This window comes from Lipotes vexillifer, unplaced genomic scaffold (assembly GCF_000442215.2).
Source record: "Lipotes vexillifer unplaced genomic scaffold, Lipotes_vexillifer_v1.1 scaffold1029, whole genome shotgun sequence".
Taxonomy (NCBI): Eukaryota; Metazoa; Chordata; class Mammalia; order Artiodactyla; family Lipotidae; genus Lipotes; species Lipotes vexillifer.
Window position 1 is genome coordinate 1,049,150 of NW_006789305.1, and position 22,116 is coordinate 1,071,265.

The 22,116-nt window shown below is 44.5% G+C and overlaps 1 pseudogene; it reads left to right on the forward strand.

Moving 5' to 3' along the window:
- The first annotated feature begins 1,437 nt into the window (after positions 1-1,437).
- On the forward strand, positions 1,438-21,869 carry LOC103069856 (trafficking kinesin-binding protein 2-like; annotated as a pseudogene).
- Positions 21,870-22,116: the final 247 nt, after the last annotated feature.

The following is a 22,116-nucleotide window of genomic DNA, read 5'->3' on the forward strand; positions in this document are numbered from 1 at the left end:
AGAGGGACAGGGGAAGGAAGGCGGGGAGACAGAGAGAGAGAGTGAGTGAGCCCCAGAGGGGAGAGGAGGCCTAGGCAGGGATGGCTCCCTGTCTCTAAGGCTGCTGCCCAGCAGTTCAGGCCTCTGACTCCTGAGCACATTTTGACTGCAATTGGGGGGGCTGAGTCACTTGTTGGGCCAGGGAGCTGTGCCCTGCATGCCAGCAGGGACCCTCCAGAGCCCTCCAGCCTCTGACCCAGCACCCAGCAATGCCCCGAGGCTAGCAGCTCCACCAGTCTGGACCTCAGAGCCAGGACAGTGCAGAGGAGAGCGATGGACTTGATGTCTGTGAGAAATAAACCACTACCGGCTTAACATAAGCCACTGGAATGTGGGGGTTATTTATTACTGAAGCATAACCTGCCTAGTTTGATTATCTATAGCTGTGTGGCTTGTGGCATGGCATTTAACCTCCCTGATTCTCAATTTTCTCATGTAGAAAATAGAGAAAATAAAACTTACTTGCTGGGTTGTTGTAAGGATTAGAAATATTGAATTTGAAGTGCCCAGTGTATAGTAGACACTCAATAAATAAAACCTTTTTTTAAAATTTAATTTATTTTTGGCTGCGTCGGGTCTTCGTTGCTGCGCGCGGGCTTTCTCTAGATGCACTGAGTGGGGACTACTCTTCGTTGCGGTGTGCGGGCTTCTCATTGCAGTGGCTTCTCTTGTTGCGGAGCATGGGCTCTAGGCGCGCAGGCTTCAGTAGTTGTGGCACGCGGGCTTAGTTGCTCCGTGGCATGTGGGATCCTCCTGGACCAGGGCTTGAACCCGTGACCCCTGCATTGGTAGGCAGACTCCTAACCACTGCGCCACCAGGGAGGCCCAATAAAAGCTTTTTAAAATTATTAATAGTATAGCTTAGTATGAATTTCAGTCTGGTTTAATTTGGAAATCAGCTGCCTTGTTTTCACTTCTTTTCCTGAATGCCTGAGGATTCAGCCCACTCTAGCGGTAGGAAGGAATGATCCAGCTCTTTCTTCACCCTAGAAAAAGGGAACAAATTTTTGGATGCCACAGCCTTGAGCTCTGGTTTTCTGGACCATCAAGGCCTACTGTGCAGGAAGGGGGGTCAGAGGTCTTAGTGGGTGGCTCAGGTGAAAGGATAAAGGGCTGGAGGCAGAGGATGGGTTACTGTGTGAGGCGCTTGTACAAGATACGACTCCTGGATTCTGACCCCCAGAGACCGCCTTGGCACCTCCTTTCTTGGTGAAACAGCCAGGGGAGCAGATCAAGAGAAAGATTCTGTGAGTGCCAGGAGCCTCCATGCGTCAGAGACAAGCCAGTGCTTCCCCCAAAGAGACCCTTCCCCTGGCTGCACCCAGTGGATTCGGCCTGCAGTAGGGACCACAGCTCTGCCTGAAGCTCAGAAGTCACCTGTCCTGCAGGAGGGACATGATGCCTGATCCTCCCTGTGATGACCTCCAGGCCCCCGCCCCCTACCAGTGCCCAGAGCCCACCCTGGACATCCAGCGAGCAATGGTAGGAGGTGAGGGGCTCCCTGTCCTCTATGCCCTTCCTTCCCTCTCCACTTGCTTCTTCCAAACTCCCTCTCAAGGCATTCAGGGACTTTAAGAGCAGAAAGACAACTGGGTGTGAAGGAATTATAGGTTTAATTTGTTTAGCAAATGATTTTGCTACTCCTGGAACAAACAGGAGCTTGTGCCTTGATAATTAATCAGAGATTATTGCATGTTTTAAATGATCAGGACCGAACCTGTAAGCTTTTCCTGTATTTATAAACCTGTAGACCCCATTCTAAGCACATTAACAGACAGGAAAACCTAACCGTCTGTCGCTAACATCTGTCCAAATGTCTGGGAGCCCCTCCCTGGGCTCCAGCAGTCCGGCCTATCTGCAGCGCCCCTAGCGGCCTCCGAGCCATTGAGCCTCTGCGGCGCTGTGGTAGTTCTCTCAGCAGTGTCCACTAGAGGGCGTCAGTGCTCTTCAGAAGAAGGAAGCCGACTCCAGGCTTCGCTGAGGAGGCCCGGAGTTGTCATGAGGATACAGATGGCTCCCACGGCCACACAGCCGCCTTGCTTCAAAAATCTTACGTTTACCCAGGTATTTTTTAGACTGAAACCATTTTACATCCCCTGTGGCAGTCCCTCACAGATAATAGTTAAAATAATAATCATGATGTTGATGTTCTGTGATGGTCCCTTGCCCAGAGAGTTTTCTGGCCCAGAAGGATCATGCTTTTTGGCTGTTCCTGAAAAGGTAATCCCTTTATATATGTATATATATATATGTATGTATATATATATATATATATATTTTTCCTTAGAATTTCCTACATATCAGTCATGTTGTCTGCAAATAATAGATTTATGTCTTCATTTTCAATTTAGATGCTTTTCATCTCTCTCTCTTTCCATTTTACACTTGTTGGGTCCTTCAGTACATTGTATTTCTTTTACTTTTTTTTTTTTTTTTTGCGGTACACGTGCCTCTCACTGTTGTTGTTGTGGCCTCTCCCGTTGCAGAGCACAGGCTCCGGACACGCAGGCTCAGCGGCCATGGCTCACGGGCCCAGCCGCTCCGCTGCATGTGGGATCTTCCCGGACCAGGGCACGAACCCGTGTCCCCTGCATCGGCAGGCGGACTCTCAACCACTGCGCCACCAGGAAAGCCCTCTTTATATCTTGTATTTGCATACCTGTCTAACTTTTAAAGTGCTCTTCAGAAATATCTCATTTACCAAGTTCTTTTTTTCTTCTTTTTTTTCTTTTTTTGGCCAGGCCATAAGGTTTGTGGGATCTTAGTTCCCCAAACAGGGATTGAACCAGCGCCCTTGGCAGTGAAAGCGCAGAGTCCTAACCACTAGACTGCCAGGGAATTCCCAAAAACATCTCATTTAGACTTCACAAATCTTTTGTTTCCCTCTTTAAAAATTCGCAAACAGATTTGCAGAGATCATTATTGCTGTTGTTGGAAAGACACCCCTGGCTAGTAAACAGCACCTGAACTTGGGCTCTCCATCTCCAATCCCTGGCCTTTGCCTCCCCCAATCCTTTGCTTACCCACTTGCTGTGCTTAATGCATACCTTCTCTTTGACATTTTCTATCAGATAGACATTTACACCTGGGTGAGCACAGACGAGAGTACCAGACCCTTTCCCCACAGCAAGGGGGCGAGAGCGGGTGTAGAAATGGAGCAGTGCGGTGTCACGCTCTTCAGACTGGCATCTGGAGGTGCGGGTTCTGGTCCTCATCCTGCCTGCACCTGGGCGACCCTGGGCACCACATTAACCCCAGTTCCTGAACTGTAAACTGAGGAGGTAGCCTTGGAACCGGGCAGGGGGAGCTGTGGGCTCCTGCGCATGGAAGCCTCTTTTTATCCCCCCTTTCTTGTAGGCAAGACTCTCTAGCCTCCACGACCTCCCCTGAGTTCCAAAGGGCGGATTCAAACAGTTGCTAGTCAAGAGAGGAGCAGCCAGGAAACCACCTGAGGCAACATTAAAGGGACCAGAGAAGCTCACCAAGATTAGGAGACCAACCACCTGAGACCCTGCACACACCCTAATCTTGTCAGCAACCCCACCCTTGAAGTATTGCTATAAAACTCCTCATCAAATCCTCCTGAGTTGGGACACACAGTTTTGAGGGCATTAGCCCGCTGTGCCCCCTTTGCCTGGCAAAGCAATAAAACTATCCTCTTCTACTTCAAAACTCTGTTTCCAAGATTCAATTCTGCACCCGGTGCAGAGAGGCTGAGCTTTCAGCACCAGCCTGGCTGTAATCTCTGAGGAGGCACCATGAAGCTCTGTCATTCTGGATAGTGGTTGTCAGGAAGGCAAAAGCCCACCGCTGGGGAGAAAGCGCTCTGGGTTGTGTTGGGGTAAACAGAGTGTGTTTCTGTTACCAATGTTGCAGGAGTGGGAAACGTCACACACTGGGACCTGCAAGAGTCCTTAGGACAGACCGCCAAGGTAGGGTCCTCGGCTTCCCGAAGGAAACAATTCAAGAGCAAAAGCTAGAGTAAAGGGAAAGCAAGTTTATTTAGAGAAAACACATTCCATATAGGTAGAATGTGGTCATCTTAGAAAGTGAGAGCAGGCCCCGGGTGGTGGGGTGGAAGGTTTTTATGGGTTTAATAATTTCATAAGCTAAGGAGTGGGAGGGATATTCTTGCTATTTCGGGGTAGGTTGGGGATTTCCCAGGAAATGGGCCACTGCCCCCTTTTTGGCCTTTTAATGTTCCTTCTTGAAACTGTCATGGCATAAGGGGGAGTGATTTTTGGTATTACAATGAAGGTATAATGAGCTAAAGGTCAATGCAGACTATTGTCAAAGCCACCTTGGTTCCAGCCGGTCTTTATTGCATCCCAACAACTATACCCCTTCTTCGTTATCTAGCGTTTGTGTCCTGTCCCTTTCCCTCCTATCTCACCAAGGCTATTGCCCTGAATCATTCCCCTACCCCACCCTCAACTGGAAACTATTACTCTTATCTAAGTTTCAGAAGGAAGCTGCAAAGAGAAACAAGAACCAGTTAGAACCAGCTAGGCCCAAAATGGTGGAAGATTTGACTTTCAGTAGACCTTGCGCCTCATTATATGCTCACTGTAATTCATTAACGTGCTACATGACACACCCACCAGCGCCATGAGTGTTGACAGTTGCCATGACAACCAGAAAGGCCCATACAAGGACTGAAAAGGAGAGCTGCATCAAATTGGGGTCCAAACCACACCCCTGTTCTCAGATTAGTCATGAATATTCATCCCTCTTTCTAATTCCCTCCCTTTTACCTCGACCATCCTATATATTTGATGACTCTGCCCAAATTGGGTTGAGAAGTTGATCTGTGAACTAATTTCCCACTCCTCCATTCTTTGGCCCTTGAATAAAGCTTGTGCTATTCCAGTCTCAGCATTGGTTTTGTTACTGGCTGGGCAAATCTAACTGGAAAAAGAACCTCCCTGGCTGAGACAGGGGGTCTTGGCCTGGGCTAGGGCCCCGGTGTGGGTCCAGTCAACCAATTTGGTAACATTTCCACTTATTGGTAAAGCCAGAGCACAGAGCTTCTCACCAAAGCCACTTCTGAGTTCTGCCCCGTCCCTCTCCTCATCATGGCCCATAAACCCCTTCTTGGGAGCCAAATTTTCCATGCCCAGCACTGGGTGGTTTGATCTGATGATTACTTATGAGAATTAATATCTGAAAGGTCAGACCCACAGGAGGTGTCCCTGTGTAGCACAAGTGGCAGGCGACCACTGGTGGCTGTGGACATATTCCAGGTGCTGCCCCCATGTCTGCCATTTACTCTTTTATAAATTTATTTTATTGGAACATAGTTGATTTACAATGTTGTGTTAGTTTCAGGTGTACAGAACAGTGATTCAGTTATACATATATATATACATTCTTTTTCATATTCTTTTCCATTATGGTTTATCACAGGATACAGCAGAACCTTATTGTTTATCCATCCTATATATAATAGTTTGCTGCCATTTACTCTTTATATTAATCCCCACACCCATCTCTCAATCCTCAATTCCTCTGGGGGAGCTCTGAGCTTCTTTCATTTCTCCCAGATGCCACACCTGAGGGTAATCCATTGTAGTCAGATTAATTACAAAAGTTGTCTTTTTACTAAGGGAAGTGGGCAGACTCTGGAAGCCTTTCATAATAATAGTCTCACAAGTAAAGGAAAGCACACAGATTCCAAGAACCAATGGCATTTGCATTTTGCTGGCGCATATGAGTATGATTCAAAGACTTAAATCAGGTGGCTTTCAAAAAAATTTTGCTCATTTATGTTTTTCTGACAAGGATAATCACTCTAATGTGCGGCATTTACATAGTGCCTTTCATCAAGCACCAGCTCAATGTTTCCCTAATGGCTTCCAAAGTCCTTTGTCCAAGTTGCTTTGGTTCTTTTTGTTCTCAAGAGAGGGTTTTCCAGCACCTGTACCTGACTTGTGTCTCTTAAACTCAGGAGGGAGGTGGGCTTTGAGGGGCCACTGGCCAGTCCCCAGGGTGTCAGGCCCTAGGCAAGTTTCCCAGGGCTCCTAAGGGGCATGTTCTGCATCCCCCAGGCCATGCCTGACTGCCTAAGCGGGTGGCCCCCCTCGTGGGCTGGGCACTGAGTGTTCCCTCCAGGCTGAGCCGGGATTTGTGGGGCTGCATTCTGGAGGTGCTGCAGACCACAGTAGCGTCCCTGATCTCAGCGCCTGGGGCCCAGCTCTCCTGAAGCAGCCAGCTGCTAACTTGTCACAACAACTTCCAGCCTCACACCTCTGGCCTCCCCTGGGGGCAGGGGGGGTCTTTCTCTGTGGGGCAGACACCTTAGCTCCCAGGCTCATTCCACATTCTCCAGGAAGCTTGCCCTAGGCAAGGCCAGAAGCCTCCCAGACCTTGGGTGTCACTGGTCTGCAGGAGCCCAGAACATCCTCCCCACCTCCCCTTTTGTCCCCAGGGCTCTCTGCACATCAGAGCCCCAGTTCACATCCCAATCTCTCTTGGGAGCCCCAGGCAGCAAGGGAAGCCAGCGGGGTTGAAAGGCCACAGCTGAGATTACACCATGCTGAACTTTTAATTTCTGGTCTCAGAATCTTCATATAGCTTCCTCTCTCTTTGTCCTCAGGACCTTCCTATGAACTAGGTAAGACTCTGCCCACTGTGTTCCTTACACATAAGGGATCTCTGGCTTGTGAGGTGACCCAGGTCTGAGGTTACACAGCCAGGAGCCTTCAGACTTGCTTCCTCACTCGAAGGCCAGGAAGCTGATGGATGCTGCCCGTCTTCTCCTCTTGTAACCCAGCAGAACCCTACAGGGACTTCCCGGGACAGACTCCTCCCCCATACCCTCTGCTTTAGCTCCTCTCTGAAGTACCTAGATAATATCTGACACACATTTCTTGAGTTGTTTTACAGATGCAAAAACCCCCACCAAATGAAAGAAATTAACCACTTGATAACCATGAACACTGTAGCCCCCAGACCTACAGGAGCCTGAGGATTGACAATGTTAACCCCTGTGACCCTGCCCTCTTACCTCACCATCAACCAATCAGAAGTGTGCACAAGCTAATCACATGCCCTGGGATGCCCCTCCTTCACCTGGCCTTTAAAAATACTTTCCTGAAACCCATCAGGGAGGGTATTTTGATTTCTCTGTCAAATCTGAATGAGATCCTTGCTGGGTAGAGTAATCTTGGTTGTAGGTTTTTCTCCTTCACCACTTTAAATATGTCCTGCCACTCCCTTCTGGCTTGCAGAGTTTCTTCTGAAAGATCAGCTTTTAACCTTATGCGGATTCCCTTGTGTGGTATTTGTTCTTTTTCCCTTGCTGCTTTTAATACGTTTTCTTTGTATTTAATTTTTGATAGTTTGATTAATATGTGTCTTGGCGTCTTTCTCCTTGGGGTTATCCTGTATAGGACTCTCTGCGCTTCCTGGACTTGATTAACTATTTCCTTTCGCATATTAGGGAAGTTTTCAACTATAATCTCTTCAAATATTTTCTCAGTCCCTTTCTTTTTCTCTTCTTCTTCTGGGACCCCTATACTTCAAAGGTTGGTGCATTTAATGTTGTCTCAGAAGTCTCTCAGACTGTCCTCAGTTCTTTTCATTCTTTTTTCTTTATTCTGCTCTACAGTAGTTATTGCCACTATTTTATCTTCCAGGTCACTTATCCGTTCTTCTGCCTCAGTTATTCTGCTATTGATCCCTTCTAGAGTATTTTAAATTTCATTTATTGTGTTGTTCATCATTGCTTGTTTCCTCTTTAGTTCTTCTAGGTCCTTGTTAAACGTTTCTTGCATTTTCTCTATTCTATTTCCAAGATTTTGGATCATCTTTACTATCATGATTCTGAATTCTTTTTCAGGTAGACTGCCTATTTCCTCTTCATTTGTTAGGTCTGGTGGGTTTTTACTTTGCTCCATCATCTGCTGTGTGTTTTTCTGTCTCCTCATTATGCTTATCTTACTGTGTTTGGGGTCTCCTTTTTGCAGGCTGCAGGTTCGTAGTTCCCGTTGTTTTTGGTGTCTGTCCCCAGTGGCTAAAGTTGGTTCAGTGGGTTGTGTAGGCTTCCTGGTGGGGGGGGACTAGTGCCTGTGTTCTGGTGGACGAGGCTGGACCTTGTCTTTCTGGTGGGCAGGTCCACATCTGGTGGTGTGTTTTGGGGTGTCTGTAGCCTTATTATGATTTTAGGCAGCCTCTCTGCTAATGGGTAGCATTGTGTTCCTGTCTTGCTAGTTGTTTGGCACAGGGTGTCCAGCACTGTAGCTTGCTGGTCGTTGAGTGAAGCTGGGTGCTGGTGTTGAGATGGAGATCTCTAGGAGATTTTCGCCGTTTGATATTACGTGGAGCTGGGAGGTCTCTTGTGGACCGGTGTCCTTAAGTTGGCTCTCCCACCCCAGAGGCACAACACTGACTCCTGGCTGGAGCACCAAGAGCCTTTCATCCACACAGCTCAGAATAAAAGGGAGAAAAAGAAGAAAGAAAGAAAGAGAGAGAGAGAGAGAGGAAGAAAGAAAGAAAGGAGGGAGGGAGGGAGGGAGGAAGGAAGGAAGGAAGGAAAGAAAGAAGGGAGGGAGGGAGGGAGGAAAGAAAGAGAAAGAAAGAAAGAAAGAGAAGGAAGGAAGGAAAGAAAAAAAGAAAGACAGAAAGAGGATAAAATAAAATAAAGTAAGATAAAATAAAATAAAGTTATTAAAATAAAAAATAATTATTAAGAAAAAAAAATTTTTTTTAAGTAAACAGGGCTTCCCTGGTGACACAGTGGTTGTGAGTCCGCCTGCCGATGCAGGGGACACGGGTTTGTTCCCTGGTCTGGGAAGATCCCACATGCTGCGGAGCGGCTGGGCCCATGACCTTTGGCCACTGAGCCTGAGTGACTGGAGCCCGTGCTCTGCAACAGGAGAGGCCACAGCAGTGAGAGGCCCTCGTACCGCAAAAAAATAAATAAATAAAATTTTAAAAGTAAACGAAACAAAACGGATAGACAGAACCCTAGGACAAATGGTGAAACAAATCTTTACAGACAAAATCTCACACAGAAGCATACACATACACACTCACAAAAAGAGGAAAGGGGGAAAAAATAATATATCTTGCTGTCAAAGTCCACCTCCTCAATTTGGGATGATTCGTTGTCTATTCAGGTATTCCACAGATGCAGGGTACATCAAGTTGATTGTGGAGATTTAATCTGCCTGCTCCTGAGGCCGCTGGGAGAAATTTTCCTTTCTCTTCTTTGTTCACACAGCTCCCAGGGTTCAGCTTTGGTTGGCCCCGCCTCTGCATGTAGGTCTCCTGAGGGCATCTGTTCTTTGCTCAGACAGGATGGGGTTAAAGGAGCAGCTGATTTGGGGGCTCTGGCTCGCTCAGGCCAGTGGGGAGGGAGGGTTACGGATGCAGGGCGAGCCTGCGGCGGCAGAGGCCAGCATGACATTGCACCAGCCTGAGGCGTGCCATGTGTTCTCCCGAGGAAGTTGTCCCTGGATCACGGGACCCTCGCAGTGGTGGGCTGCACAGGCTCCCAGGAGGGGAGGTGTGGATAGTGGCCTGTGCTCACACACAGGCTTCTTGGTGGCGGCAGCAGCAGCCTTAGTGTCTCATGCCCGTCTCTGGGGTCCACGCTGATAGCCGCAGCTCGCGCCCATCTCTGGAGCTCCTTTAAACAGCGCTCTGAATCCCCTCTCCTTGCGCACCAGGAAACAAAGAGGGAAGAAAAAGTCTCTTGCCTCTTCGGCAGGTTCAGACTTTTTCCCGGACTCCCTCCCAGGTAGCTGTGGTGCACTAACCGCTTCAGGCTGTGTTCACGCCGCCAACCCCAGTCCTCACCCTGCGATCAGACTGAAGCCCAAGCCTCAGCTCCCAGCCCCTGCCCGCCCCAGCGGGTGAGCAGACAAGACTCTCGGGCTAGTGAGTGCCAGTCGGCACTGATCCTCTGTGCGGGAATCTCTCCGCTTTGCCCTCGGCACCCGTGTTGCTGCGCTCTCCTCCGTGGCTCCAAAGCTTCCCCCCTCCACCACCCGCAGTCTCCGCCCACGAAGGGGCTTCCTAGTGTGTGGAAACCTTTCCTCCTTCACAGCTCCCTCCCACTGGTGCAGGTCCCGTCCTTGTTCTTTTGTCTCTGTTCTTTCTTTTTTCTTTTGCCCTACCCAGGTACATGGGGAGTTTCTTGCCTTTTGGGAGGTCTGAGGTGTTCTATAGGAGCAGTTCCACGTGTAGATGTATTTCTCATGTATCTGTGGGGAGCAAGGTGATCTCCGTGTCTTACTCTTCCGCCATCTTCCTCAACTCCTCCAGGGAGGGTATTTTGAGCACTAACTGCCCAGGACTCCTTGATTGGTGCCCTGCAATAAATGCAGCACTTTCCTTGACCAAAATCCAGTGTCAGCATGTTACTGAATCCAAGCTCGGTCTGCTCACCGCAGGACAGACCAATAACAGGGAGATGGGGTGTTGAGGCAAGGAAGAGCAACTTTATTCAGAAAGCCAGGTGACCGAGAAGATGGCAGACTAATGTCCCGGAGTACCATCTTATCAGGGTCTGGATACCAGTTTCTTTTACAGAACAGAGAGGGGGAGGAGGTGAGGAAGTAAAGGACAAAGGTTATAAGGGTCAAGATGGCAGACTAGGAGGACGTGAAATTCATGTCTCTGCACAACTAGGGCACCTAACAGGCACCGGTGGGGGACCATGGACACCTAAGATGACAGGAGGAACCCCCAGCAACCGGTTTGCAGGACCTTGGTTCCCAGGCCAGAGGTCGGACCCGAGCTCCTGTGGTGGGAGCTCCAAGTCCAAACCACTGGACTAAAAGAGAACTTCAGACACCAGGAAATATTAATCAGAGTGAGACCTCCTGGAGGTCCTCATCTCAGCACCAAGACCCGACTCTATCCAACTGCCTGCAAACTCCAGTGCTGGACGTCTCAGGCCAACAACAAGTAAGACAGGAATACAGCCCCACCCATTAAAAAAAAAAAAAAAAGGAAATGACAAAAAAAATGTTACAGGGTGGTGGTGCAGTGGTTAAGAATCCACCTGCCAATGCAGGGGACATGGGTTCGAGCCCTGGTCCGGGAAGATCCCATATGCTGCAGAACAACTAAGCCCGTGCACCACAACTACTGAGCCTGCACTCTAGAGCCCAAAAGCAACAGCTACTCAGCCCAAGTGCCACAACTACTGAAACCTGTGAGCCTAGAGCCCATGCTCTGCAAAAGAGAAGCCACTGCAATGAGAAGCCCATGCACTACAACGAAGAGTAGCCTCCACTCACCGCAACTAGAGGAAGCCCACACGCAGCAATGAAGACCCAACATAGCCAAAAAATAAATAAATAAAATAAAATTTTAAATATATATATATATATATGTTACAGACGAAGGAGCAAGGTAAAAACCTACAAGACCAAATAAATGAAGGCAAAACAGGCAACCTACCTGAATAAAGAATTCAGAGTAATAATAGTAAAGATGATCCAAATCTCAGAAACAGAATGAAGAAAATACAAGAAACATTTAACAAGGATCTAGAAGAACTAAAGAGCAAACAGTGATGAACAACACGATAACTGAAATTAAAAATACTCTAGAAGGAATCAATGGCAGACTAACTGAGGCAGAAGAACAGATAAGTTAGCTGGAAGATAAAATGGTGGAAATAAGTGCCAGGGAGCAGAATAAATAAAAAAGAATGAAAAGAATGGAGTACAGTCTCAGAGACCTCTGGGACAACATTAAATGCACCAACATTCGAATTATAGGGGTCCCGGAAGAAAAAGAGTGTCTGAGAAAATATATGAAGAGTTATAGTTGAAAACTTCCCTAACATGGGGAAAGAAATAGTCAATCAACTCCAGGAAGCACAGAGAGTCCCATACAGGATAAACCCAAGGAGAAACATGCCAAGACACATATTAATCAAACTATCAAAAATTAAATACAAAGAAAAAATATTAAAAGCAGCAAGGAAAAAGCAACAACTAACATACAAGGGAATGCCCCTAAGGTTAACAGCTGATCTTTCAGCAGAAACTCTGCAAGCCAGAAGAGAGTGGCAGGACATATTTAAAGTGATGAAAGGGAAAAACCTACAACCAAGATTACCCTACCCAGCAAGGATCTCATTCAGATTCGGCGGAGAAATTACAACCTTTACAGACAAGCAAAAGCTAAGAGAATTCAACCCACCAAATAAGCTTTACAACAAATGCTGAAGGAACTTCTCTAGGCAGGAAACACAAGAGAAGGAAAAGACCTACAATAATAAACCGAGAACAATTAAGAAAATGGTAATAGGAACATACATATCGATAATTACCTTAAATGTAAATGAATTAAATGCTCCAACCAAAAGAAATAGACTGGCTAAATGGATACAAAAACAAGACCTGTATATATGCTGTCTACAAGAGACCCACTTCAGACCTAGGGACACTTACAGACTAAAAATGAGTGGATGGAAAAAGATATTCCATGCAAATGGAAATCAAAAGAAAGCTGGAGTAGCAATTCTCGTATCAGACAAAATCGACCTTAAAATAAAGACTACTACAAGAGACAAAGATGGAGACTACATAATGATGAAAGGATCAATCCAAGAAGAAGATATAACAATTGTAAATATTTATGAACCCAACATGGAGTAGCTCAATGCATAAGGCAAATGCTAACAGCCATAAAAGGGGAAATCGACAGTAATACAATCATAGTAGGGGACTTTAAAACCCCACTTTCACCAATGGACAGATCATCCAAAATGAAAATAAATAAGGAAACACAAGCTTTAAATGACACATTAAACACGATGGACTTAATTGATATTTATAGGACATTCCATCCAAAAACAACAGAATACACTTTCTTCTCAAGTGCTCATGGAACATCCTCCAGGATAGACCATACCTTGGGTCACAAATCAAGCCTTGGTAAATTTAAGAAAATCGAAATCATATCAAATATCTTTTCTGACCACAAGGCTATGAGACTTGATATCAATTACAGGACAAAAACTGAAAAAATACATACAAACACATGAAGGCTAAACAATAGGCTACTAAATAGCCAAGAGATCATGGAAGAAATCAAAGAGGAAATCAAAAAATACCTAGAGATAAATGACAATGAAAACAAAATGACCAAAAACCTATGGGATGCAGCAAAAGCAGTTCTAAGAGGGAAGTTTATACAATCCTACCTCGAGAAACACAAACTACTCAAATCAACCACCTAACCTTACACCTAAATTGATTAGAGAAGGAAGAACAAAAAAAACCCAATGTTAGCAGAATAAAAGAAATCATAAAGATCAGATCAGAAATAAATGAAAAAGAAATGAAGGAAACAATAGCAAAGATCAATAAAACTAAAAGCTGGTTCTTTGAGAAGATAAACAAAATTGATAAACCATTAGCCAGACTCATCAAGAAAAAAAGGGAGAAGGCTAAAATCAACAGAATTAGAAATGAAACAGGAAAAGTAACAACGGACACTGCAGAAATACAAAGGATCATGAGAGATTACTACAAGCAACTATATGCCAATAAAATGGACAACCTGGAAGAAATGGAAAAATTCTTAGAAAAGTACAACCTTCCAAGACTGAACCAGGAAAAAATAGAAAATATAAACAGACCAATAACAAGAAATGAAATTGAAATTCTGATTAAAAATCTTCCAACAAACAAAAGCCCAGGACCAGATGGCTTCACAGGTGAATTCTATCAAACATTTAGAGAAGAGCTAACACCTATCCTGCTCAAACTCTTCCAAAATATAGCAGAGGGAGGAACGCTCCCAAACTCATTTTTCAAAGCCACCGTCACCCTGATACCAAAACCAGACAAAGACACCACAAAAAAAAGAAAACTACAGACCAGTATCACTGATGAATGTAGATACAAAAATCCTCAACAAAATACTAGCAAACAGAATCCAGGATCATACACCATGATCAAGTGGGGTTTATCCCATGAATGCAAGGATTCTTCAATATACACAAATCAGTCAATGTGATACACCATATTAAGAAATTGAAGGATAAAAACCATATGATAATCTCAATAGATGCAGAAAAAGCTTTCAACAAAATTCAACACCTGTTTATGATAAAAACTCTCCTGAAAGTAGCCATACAGGGAACCTACCTCAACATAATAAAGGTCATATATGACAAACCCACAGCCAACATCGTTCTTAATGGTGAAAAACTGAAACCATTTCCTCTAAGATCAGGAATAAGACAAGGCTGCCCACTCTCACCACTATTATTCAACATAGTCTTGGAAGTTTTAGCCACAACAATCAGAGAAGAAAAAGAAATAAAAGGAATCCAAATCGGAAAAGAAGAGGTAAAACTGTCATTGTTTGCAGATGACATGATACTATACATAGAGAATCCTAAAGATGCTACCAGAAAACTACTAGAGCTAATCAATGAATTTGGTAAAGAATACAAAATTCATGTACAGAAATCTTTTGCATTCCTATACACTAATGATGAAAAATCTGAAAGAGAAATTAGGAAACACTCCCATTTACCACTGCAATAAAAAGAATAAAATACCTAGGAATAAACCTACCTAAGGAGACAAAAGACCTGTATGCAGAAAATTATAAGACACTGATGAAAGAAATTAAAGATGATACAAACAGATGGCGAGATACACCGTGTTCTTGGGTTGGAAGAATCAACATTGTGAAAAAGACTATATTATCCAAAGCAATCTACAGATTCAATGTAATCCCTATCAAACTACCAATGACATTTTTCACAGAACTAGAACAATAAATTGCACAATTTGTATGGAAACACAAAAGACCCTGAAGAGCCAAAGCAATCTTGAGAAAGAAAAACGGAGCTGAAGGAATCAGGCTTCTTGACTTCAGACTATACTACAAAGCTACAGTAATCAAGACAGTATGGTACTGGCACAAAAACAGAAATATAGATCAATGGAACAGGATAGAAAGCCCAGAGATAAACCCTCACACATATGGTTACCTTATCTTTGATAAAGGAGGCAAGAGTATAAAATGGAGAAAAGACAGCCTCTTCAATAAGTGGTGCTGGGAAAACTGGACAGCTACATCTAAAAGAATGAAATTAGAACACTCCCTAACACCATACACAAAACGAAACTCAAAATGGATTAAAGACCTAAATGTAAGGACAAATACTATCAAACTCTTAGAGGAAAACATAGGCAGAACACTCTATAACATAAATCACAGCAAGATCCCTTTTGACCCACCTCCTAGAGAAATGGAAATAAAAACAAGAATAAACAAATGGGACCTAATGAAACTTAAAAGCTTTTGCACAGCAAAGGAAACCATAAACAAGACCAAAAGACAACCCTCAGAATGGGAGAAAATATTTGCAAATGAAGCAACCGACAAATGATTAATCTCCAAAATATACAAGCAGCTCATGCAGCTAAATATCAAAAAAACAAACAACCCAATCAAAAAGTGGGCAGAAGACCTAAATAGACATTTCTCCAAAGAAGATATACAGATTGCCAACAATCACATGAAAGGTTGCTCAACATCACTAATCATTAGAGAAATGCAAATCAAAACTACAATGAGGTATCATCTCACACTGGTCAGAATGGCCATCATCAAAACATCTACTAAGAATAAATGCTGGAGAGAGTCTTCCCTGGTGGCACAGTGGTTAAGAATCCACCTGCCAATGCAGGGGACACAAGTTCGAGCCCTGGTCCGGGAAGATCCCACACGCCACAGAGCATCTAAGCCCGTGTGTCACAACTGCTGAGCCTGTGCTCTAGAGCCCATGAACTGCAACTACTGAACCTGCATGCCACAACTACTGAAGCCCCCACGCCTAGAACGCATGCTCCACAACAAAGGAAGCCACCACATTGAGAAGGCTGTGCACTTCAATGAAGACTAGCACCTGCTCGCCGCAACTAGAGAAAGCCTGCACGCAGCAACAAAGACCCAACACAGCCAAAAAAACACAAAATAAAATAAAATAAAATAAAATAAATGCTGGAGAGGGTGTGGAGAAAAGGGAGCCCTCTTGCACTTTTGGTGGGAATGTAAATTGATACAGCCACTATGGAGAACAGCATGGAGGTTCCTTAAAAAACTAAAAATAGAACTACCATATGACCCAGCAATCCCAGTACTGGGCATATACCCTGAGAAAACCATAATTCAAAAAGACACATTCACCCCAATGTTCACTGCAGCACTATTTACAATAGCCAGGACATGGAAGCAACCTAAGTGTCCATAGACCAATGAATGGATAAAGAAGAGGTGGCACATATATACAATGGAATATTATTCAGCCATAAAAAGAAACGAAATTGAGTTATTTGTAGTGAGGTGGATGGACCTAGAGTCTGTCATACAGAGTGAAGTAAGTCAGAAAGAGAAAAACAAATACCGTATGCTAACACATATATATAGAATCTAAAAAAAAAAAAAAAAAAAGGTTCTGATGAACCTAGGGGCAGGACAGGAATAAAGACGCAGACATAGGGAATGGACTTGAGGACACAGGGAGAAGGGTAAGCTGGGACAAAGTAAGAGAGTAGCATTGACATATACACAGTACCAAATGTAAAATAGCTAGGGGAAGCAGCTGCATAGCACAGGGAGATCAGCTCAGTGCTTTGTGACCACCTAGAGGGGTGAGATAGGGAGGATGGAAGGGAGACGCAAGAGGTGGGGGGATATGGGGATATATGTATGCATATAGCTAATTCACTTTGTTATACAGCAGAAATTAACACAACATTGTAAAGCAATTATACTGCAATAAAGATGTTTTTTAAAAATAGGCCGTTAAGTCTTGAAAAGTATCTCCTGGCTTGGCCAGCATCCAGGAGGGGATGTGTTAATTTCTTTTCTACAGCCATTCACAGGTGGGCGGGGTCAGAATGTCTCCCTGTGAGCTGAACAAAGACACTGTAGTTTAACATCCAAGCAGAGGGGCAGGGTTCCCTGAGGCAGGCCATTATGTATGATTATAATAACAAAAGCAAAGGTTAAAGTGAAAGAATCAGATCCAACAGGGAGTCAGATTTTGCTCTTCCCTATTACAAGTAGAGTAGATTGGCTTTACTCAGACAGGTGAGTAGACCCAAGTTTGGTTTGGTAACACTCTTCCAGGACCGCCCCTCAGAGGGACCCTGAGTGCCACCCTTGGTCAAGAGGGCCTGGGTGAACCCCCACCCCCACCCCCACCCCATGGGGCTGGCTGAGCCAGTTCAGTCTGGAGGGTGGCGCAGCCCCAGGGCAGGCCGGGCATATGCAGGGCTGAGAAACTCCCAACCACACAAGACCCTTAACCCCTAGCTATTGTAACATGTACTTTATTTGAAAAGAAATAGGCTTTAGGGACATCTCTACAACTGAGAGTACAAAATGAGTACAATTTATCTAAGAATGGCATGAAACAGTTTCTGAGTGATTCCTATGTGCCAGCACTGTCCTGAAATTCTCATAAGGACCCTGTGAGGCAGGTACTCTTACCATTATTCCTATTTTACAGATGAGGAGGCTGAGGCATGAAATGAGCAGGAGCCTGCAGGGCCCTCCTGGGTACAAAAGCCCCTCTGTGTCCCCTGTTTCTTCTCCTTCTTCTTTTTTTTAAAAATACTTATTTATTTAGGATGTGCCAGGTCTTAGTTGTCGCATGTGGGATCTTCATCACGGCATGTTTTAGTTGTGGCAGGTGGCCTTCTTAGTTGCAGCATGCAGACTCTTAGTTGCAGCATGCATGTGGGATCTAGTTCCCCAACCAGGGATCAAACAAGGCCCCCTGCTTTGGGAGTGTGGAGTCTTAGCCACTGGACCACCAGGGAAATCCCCCCCATTTCTTATTTGTAGAAAAAGGCTTTAGTCTCCTAAGCCTGAGTTCCAAAGTGTAGATTCAAGCAGGTGCTTATTAGGGAAGTAAGGGGATACAGAAACAAGGAAAAGCAGTCAAACAATAGTTCAGTGATAAAACAGAGTCCTAGGGATATATATTAACAATCTGATACATATATTTTGAATTGTTCTGCAGGAACTAAGACCCCCACCCAGGTGGAGGTCAGGCTGAGCACAGTGTGTAGACCCCAGACTGGCTGGAACCAGAAGGTTGATTGAGATTCCTGCACTACCACCCTGTTACCTCACCACCAACCAATGAAAAGAAAGTCATATCCCCTGAAGCCCTCACCCAAAAACCCTTCCCTGAAAGCTATCAGGGAGTTTGGGATTTTTGAGCATGAGCCACCTGTTCTCCTTGCTGGGCCCTGCAGTAGATATTTCTATTCTCCAAACTCCAACGTTCTGGTTTGCTTGGCCTCAATGTGCATCAGGCACACAGACTTGGGTTCGGCAACAGGTAGAGAAATAAGTAACTTGCCACAGAACTAGGGTTCAACCCTATAATCTGGCTCTGAGCCCATACTCTTAACTATTAGATTACACTTCTGAAGATGTCTCACCAAAATGGAAAATATTTGAGAGCTAGAACTGAAACCACACAACTCAGATGGGATTCAAAACCAGTCAGAACTCAGATTGGGACTTGAACCCCTGGGCTGGAACTCGAACTCACTGTCTTTTTATTGAGACTGCACACCTGGTCTCAGGACTTAATGAAGCTCAGGTTCTTTATGTCCCAGCACAGAAGGAGTTTAGCAAGAGGCAAAGTGATAGGTAAGAATTTATTTATTGTTTAGCAAGAGGCAAAGTGATAGGTAAGAATTTATTGAGAGAGATAACACATTCCGTACACAGAATGAGGTCCATCTCAAAAGGCAAGAGTGGCCTTGAAATATGGGGTGGTTAGTTTTTACGGGCTGCGTAATTTCATAGGCTAACAAGTGGGAGAATTATTTCAACTATTTTGGAGAAGGGGTAGGGATTTCCATGAATTGGGCCACAGCCCACTCTTTGGCCTTTTATGGTCAGCCTGGGAACTGTCAGGGTGCCCGTAGCTGAGTCATTTAGATGCTAATGTATTAGAATAAGCGTGTAATGAGGCCCAAGGTCCACTGGAAGTCAAATCTTCTGCCATCTTGGGCCTAATCTGTTCTAACTAGTTTATGTCACATCCTATGGCTATGTCATTTTTTACTTTATTTATTTTTAAACAAATTTACTCATTTTTTTTGGCTGTGTTGTGTCTTCGTTGCTGCGCATGGGCTTTCTCTAGTTGCGGCGAGTGGGGGCTACTCTTCATTGTGGTGTGCAGGCTTCTAATTGCAGTGGCTTCTCTTGTGGAGCACAGGCCCTAGGCATGCGGGCTTCAGTAGTTGTAACACGTGGGCTCAGTAGTTGTGGCTCACGGGCTCTAGAGCACAGGCTCAGTAGTTGTGGTGCACGGGCTTAGTTGCTCCGCGGCAATGTGGGATCTGGGCCCTCGGCAGTGAAAGCGCTGAGTCCTAACCACTGGACCGCTTAAAACAGTGCCTAGCACAAAGCATTCAGTAAATGTTGGCTATTGTTACCTTCTAGAGACTTTTGGATTTTAATAATGGATAATGACAATATGTGGCCCTGTGGAAAGACACTCCAGGGTGGACTCTCACACACCAAGTTCCATGCAGGACTGAAACCCTGGCACTTTCTTCCTCTCCAACCCCGTTCTTGCCACCATAGTCTTGGAGGACTTCACTGTCCAGGAGGATGTGCCATCCAATCACTGGCTTCTTGCCACCTGACCTCTTCTCCTCTCTTTCTACCTCTCCTATGTTCATAGTGGGGATATTATCATTCCAATTTTCTTCACCTTGAAAAATCACTAACTCAAGCGTCCTACTATCTGAGCACAACCTTCCATCCTCCCAGCTTGTCTATTCAGCTACCCCAGCTATAACAGATGTTCAACATCGTTAAAATATCCTGCCCATCCAGGTAGTGTCCTCCTTATCCATCACCTCTTCCTCTCATTACCTCTTTTTAAAAAATAATTTTTATTGGAGTATTTACAATTTACAATGTTGTGTTAGTTTCAGATGTACAGCAAAGTGCATCAGTTATACATATACATGTATTTACTCTTTTTTAGATTCTTTTCCCGTATAGGCTATTACAGAATGTTGAGTTCCCTGTGCTATACAGTAGGTTCTTATCAACTATTTTATATATAGTGGTGTGTATATATTAATCCCAATCTCCCAATTTATCCCTCTCCCCTTTGTCCCCCCTAGTAACCATAAGTTTGTTTTCTACTTCTGTGACTCTCTTTGTCATTACCTCTCTCTTGATTTATGGTTCATCTTAATCTGTGGTTCATCGCATCATTAATTTCAGTCAACATGCTAAACTCCTTTGCCTTCTGTCCTTTTATGCACCAGTCAGGCAAAATCCTAACCCTGGATAATTCTGCTGTCCCTCTGCTGCCCTCAGCCAGTTGAGCAATATTAGAGAAAATAAAGACCTGACACTAACATCTGTTAACGACTTACTGTATATCAGGCACTTTCCTAAGTGCTTCTCACATAATAACTCATTTACTTCTTCCAACGATCCTGTGAGAAAAGGATTGTAGAGATGAGGCTCAGAGACATTAAGTAACCCATAAAAGTCACACAGTCCAGGTTTCTCTGGCTCAAAAGCCTAAACTCTAATCATTACATTAAATTGCCTCTTACATAAAGTCTCACAAAAAAATCAGATTGCTACCAACTTATAAATTCATGGTCACCAACCTCAAGTAGTACCTCATCAATGCCTGAGCTATAGCTATTTCACTCTCCACTACAGCTATTTCAAACTTTCATTCTTCTCAAATCTCTGATTTCCTGCCTTACCAGTCCCTTCAAGGTTTTATGCCAGAATAATTCCAAATTTTCAAGCCCCTGAAAGGATCACAAACTCTGCAGCATTGGCAGCATTGTTTAACCAAATTTGAGGGCTATTCCTGACAGGCAACCAGGTATTATCACTAAAGGCTTTCCAAGTTGAACCAAGGATGATGTCTTCACCTCTTAGATTTGGAGGAGGATGAAGAGGAGGGCACCATTTTTTTAGGTCCAGCAGCCTCTTCAAGTGAAACAAATCTTTAATATCAAAGCAGTAGCAGAGGTCCTGCTACTATCCATACTTTAGCATGTGGGCTGGCTACTGTTGCAGCCTCAGACCCAGGAAGGCGTCTGTCATCCTCAAACTGAATATTCACCCTCACTACCTATAGGATATTTCATCTCTCTGAAATCACTCAGGAGCTCAGGTTCCCTTTATGATTTCAGGAGAAGAGATGACAGCAGTTCTCTGAGCACTACTATGAATTCTCCTACCAGGTACTATAGATTCATCATTGGAATATCCATCACCAACCAACCAGATTCTACTATAACCTTCAGTAGCATCATAGGGGTGGCCAAACTCCTACAAGAATGAGGAATCTCTCATAAAGTATACCACAGCCTGGTTTTGGAGGACCCTCTCCTCTTGCCTCTACCAAATCCCTGGCTATTATTTCTATTCCACGAAATCCACCCTCTCACTTACCTTGCCTTCTCCTCTACCCTTCAAGCCTCAAGCACATCTCTGAAAACATTTTGGCCTCCTGATCAACGGAAACATTCCTCCAGGAAATTTATGGCTTAAGACCTCCATGAAAACATCCTGATGGGGGCCGGTTGAAGAGAAGTTTAGTGGACAGGCTGAAGAGATTAGATAGCCAGAGTAATAAAGACTACAGATGCCCAGGAACAGAAAATGTCAAGAGGCAGAAATTCATCTTCAAAGACCAGACTCTGCTGTTTATTTAAAGGCAGGTAGCAGTAGATAGGGTGGAATGAAAAAGAATTAAGAGTCTTCCCGTGACAGGCAGTTTTGGAACTCCAGTCTGTACATCCTTACCCAAAACAGATACGTAGGACACTTGAGGCTCACCAATTAGCTGATCTCTTATACAAATTAGCACAGGAATAGTCACGTACTGACTCACTTAGTCTGGTCTGACTTGAGAGAAAGGAAAGATACATATGGAAAGTAGAGGAATGGGAATGGAACTGTATTGAGGCACTGGATGATGAGGTCAGCTAAATGGATAATATGAAAAGTCTATGAATATATGGAGACAACAAAAAAATGTGTGTTGAAAGAAATGTGTTATGCAACACA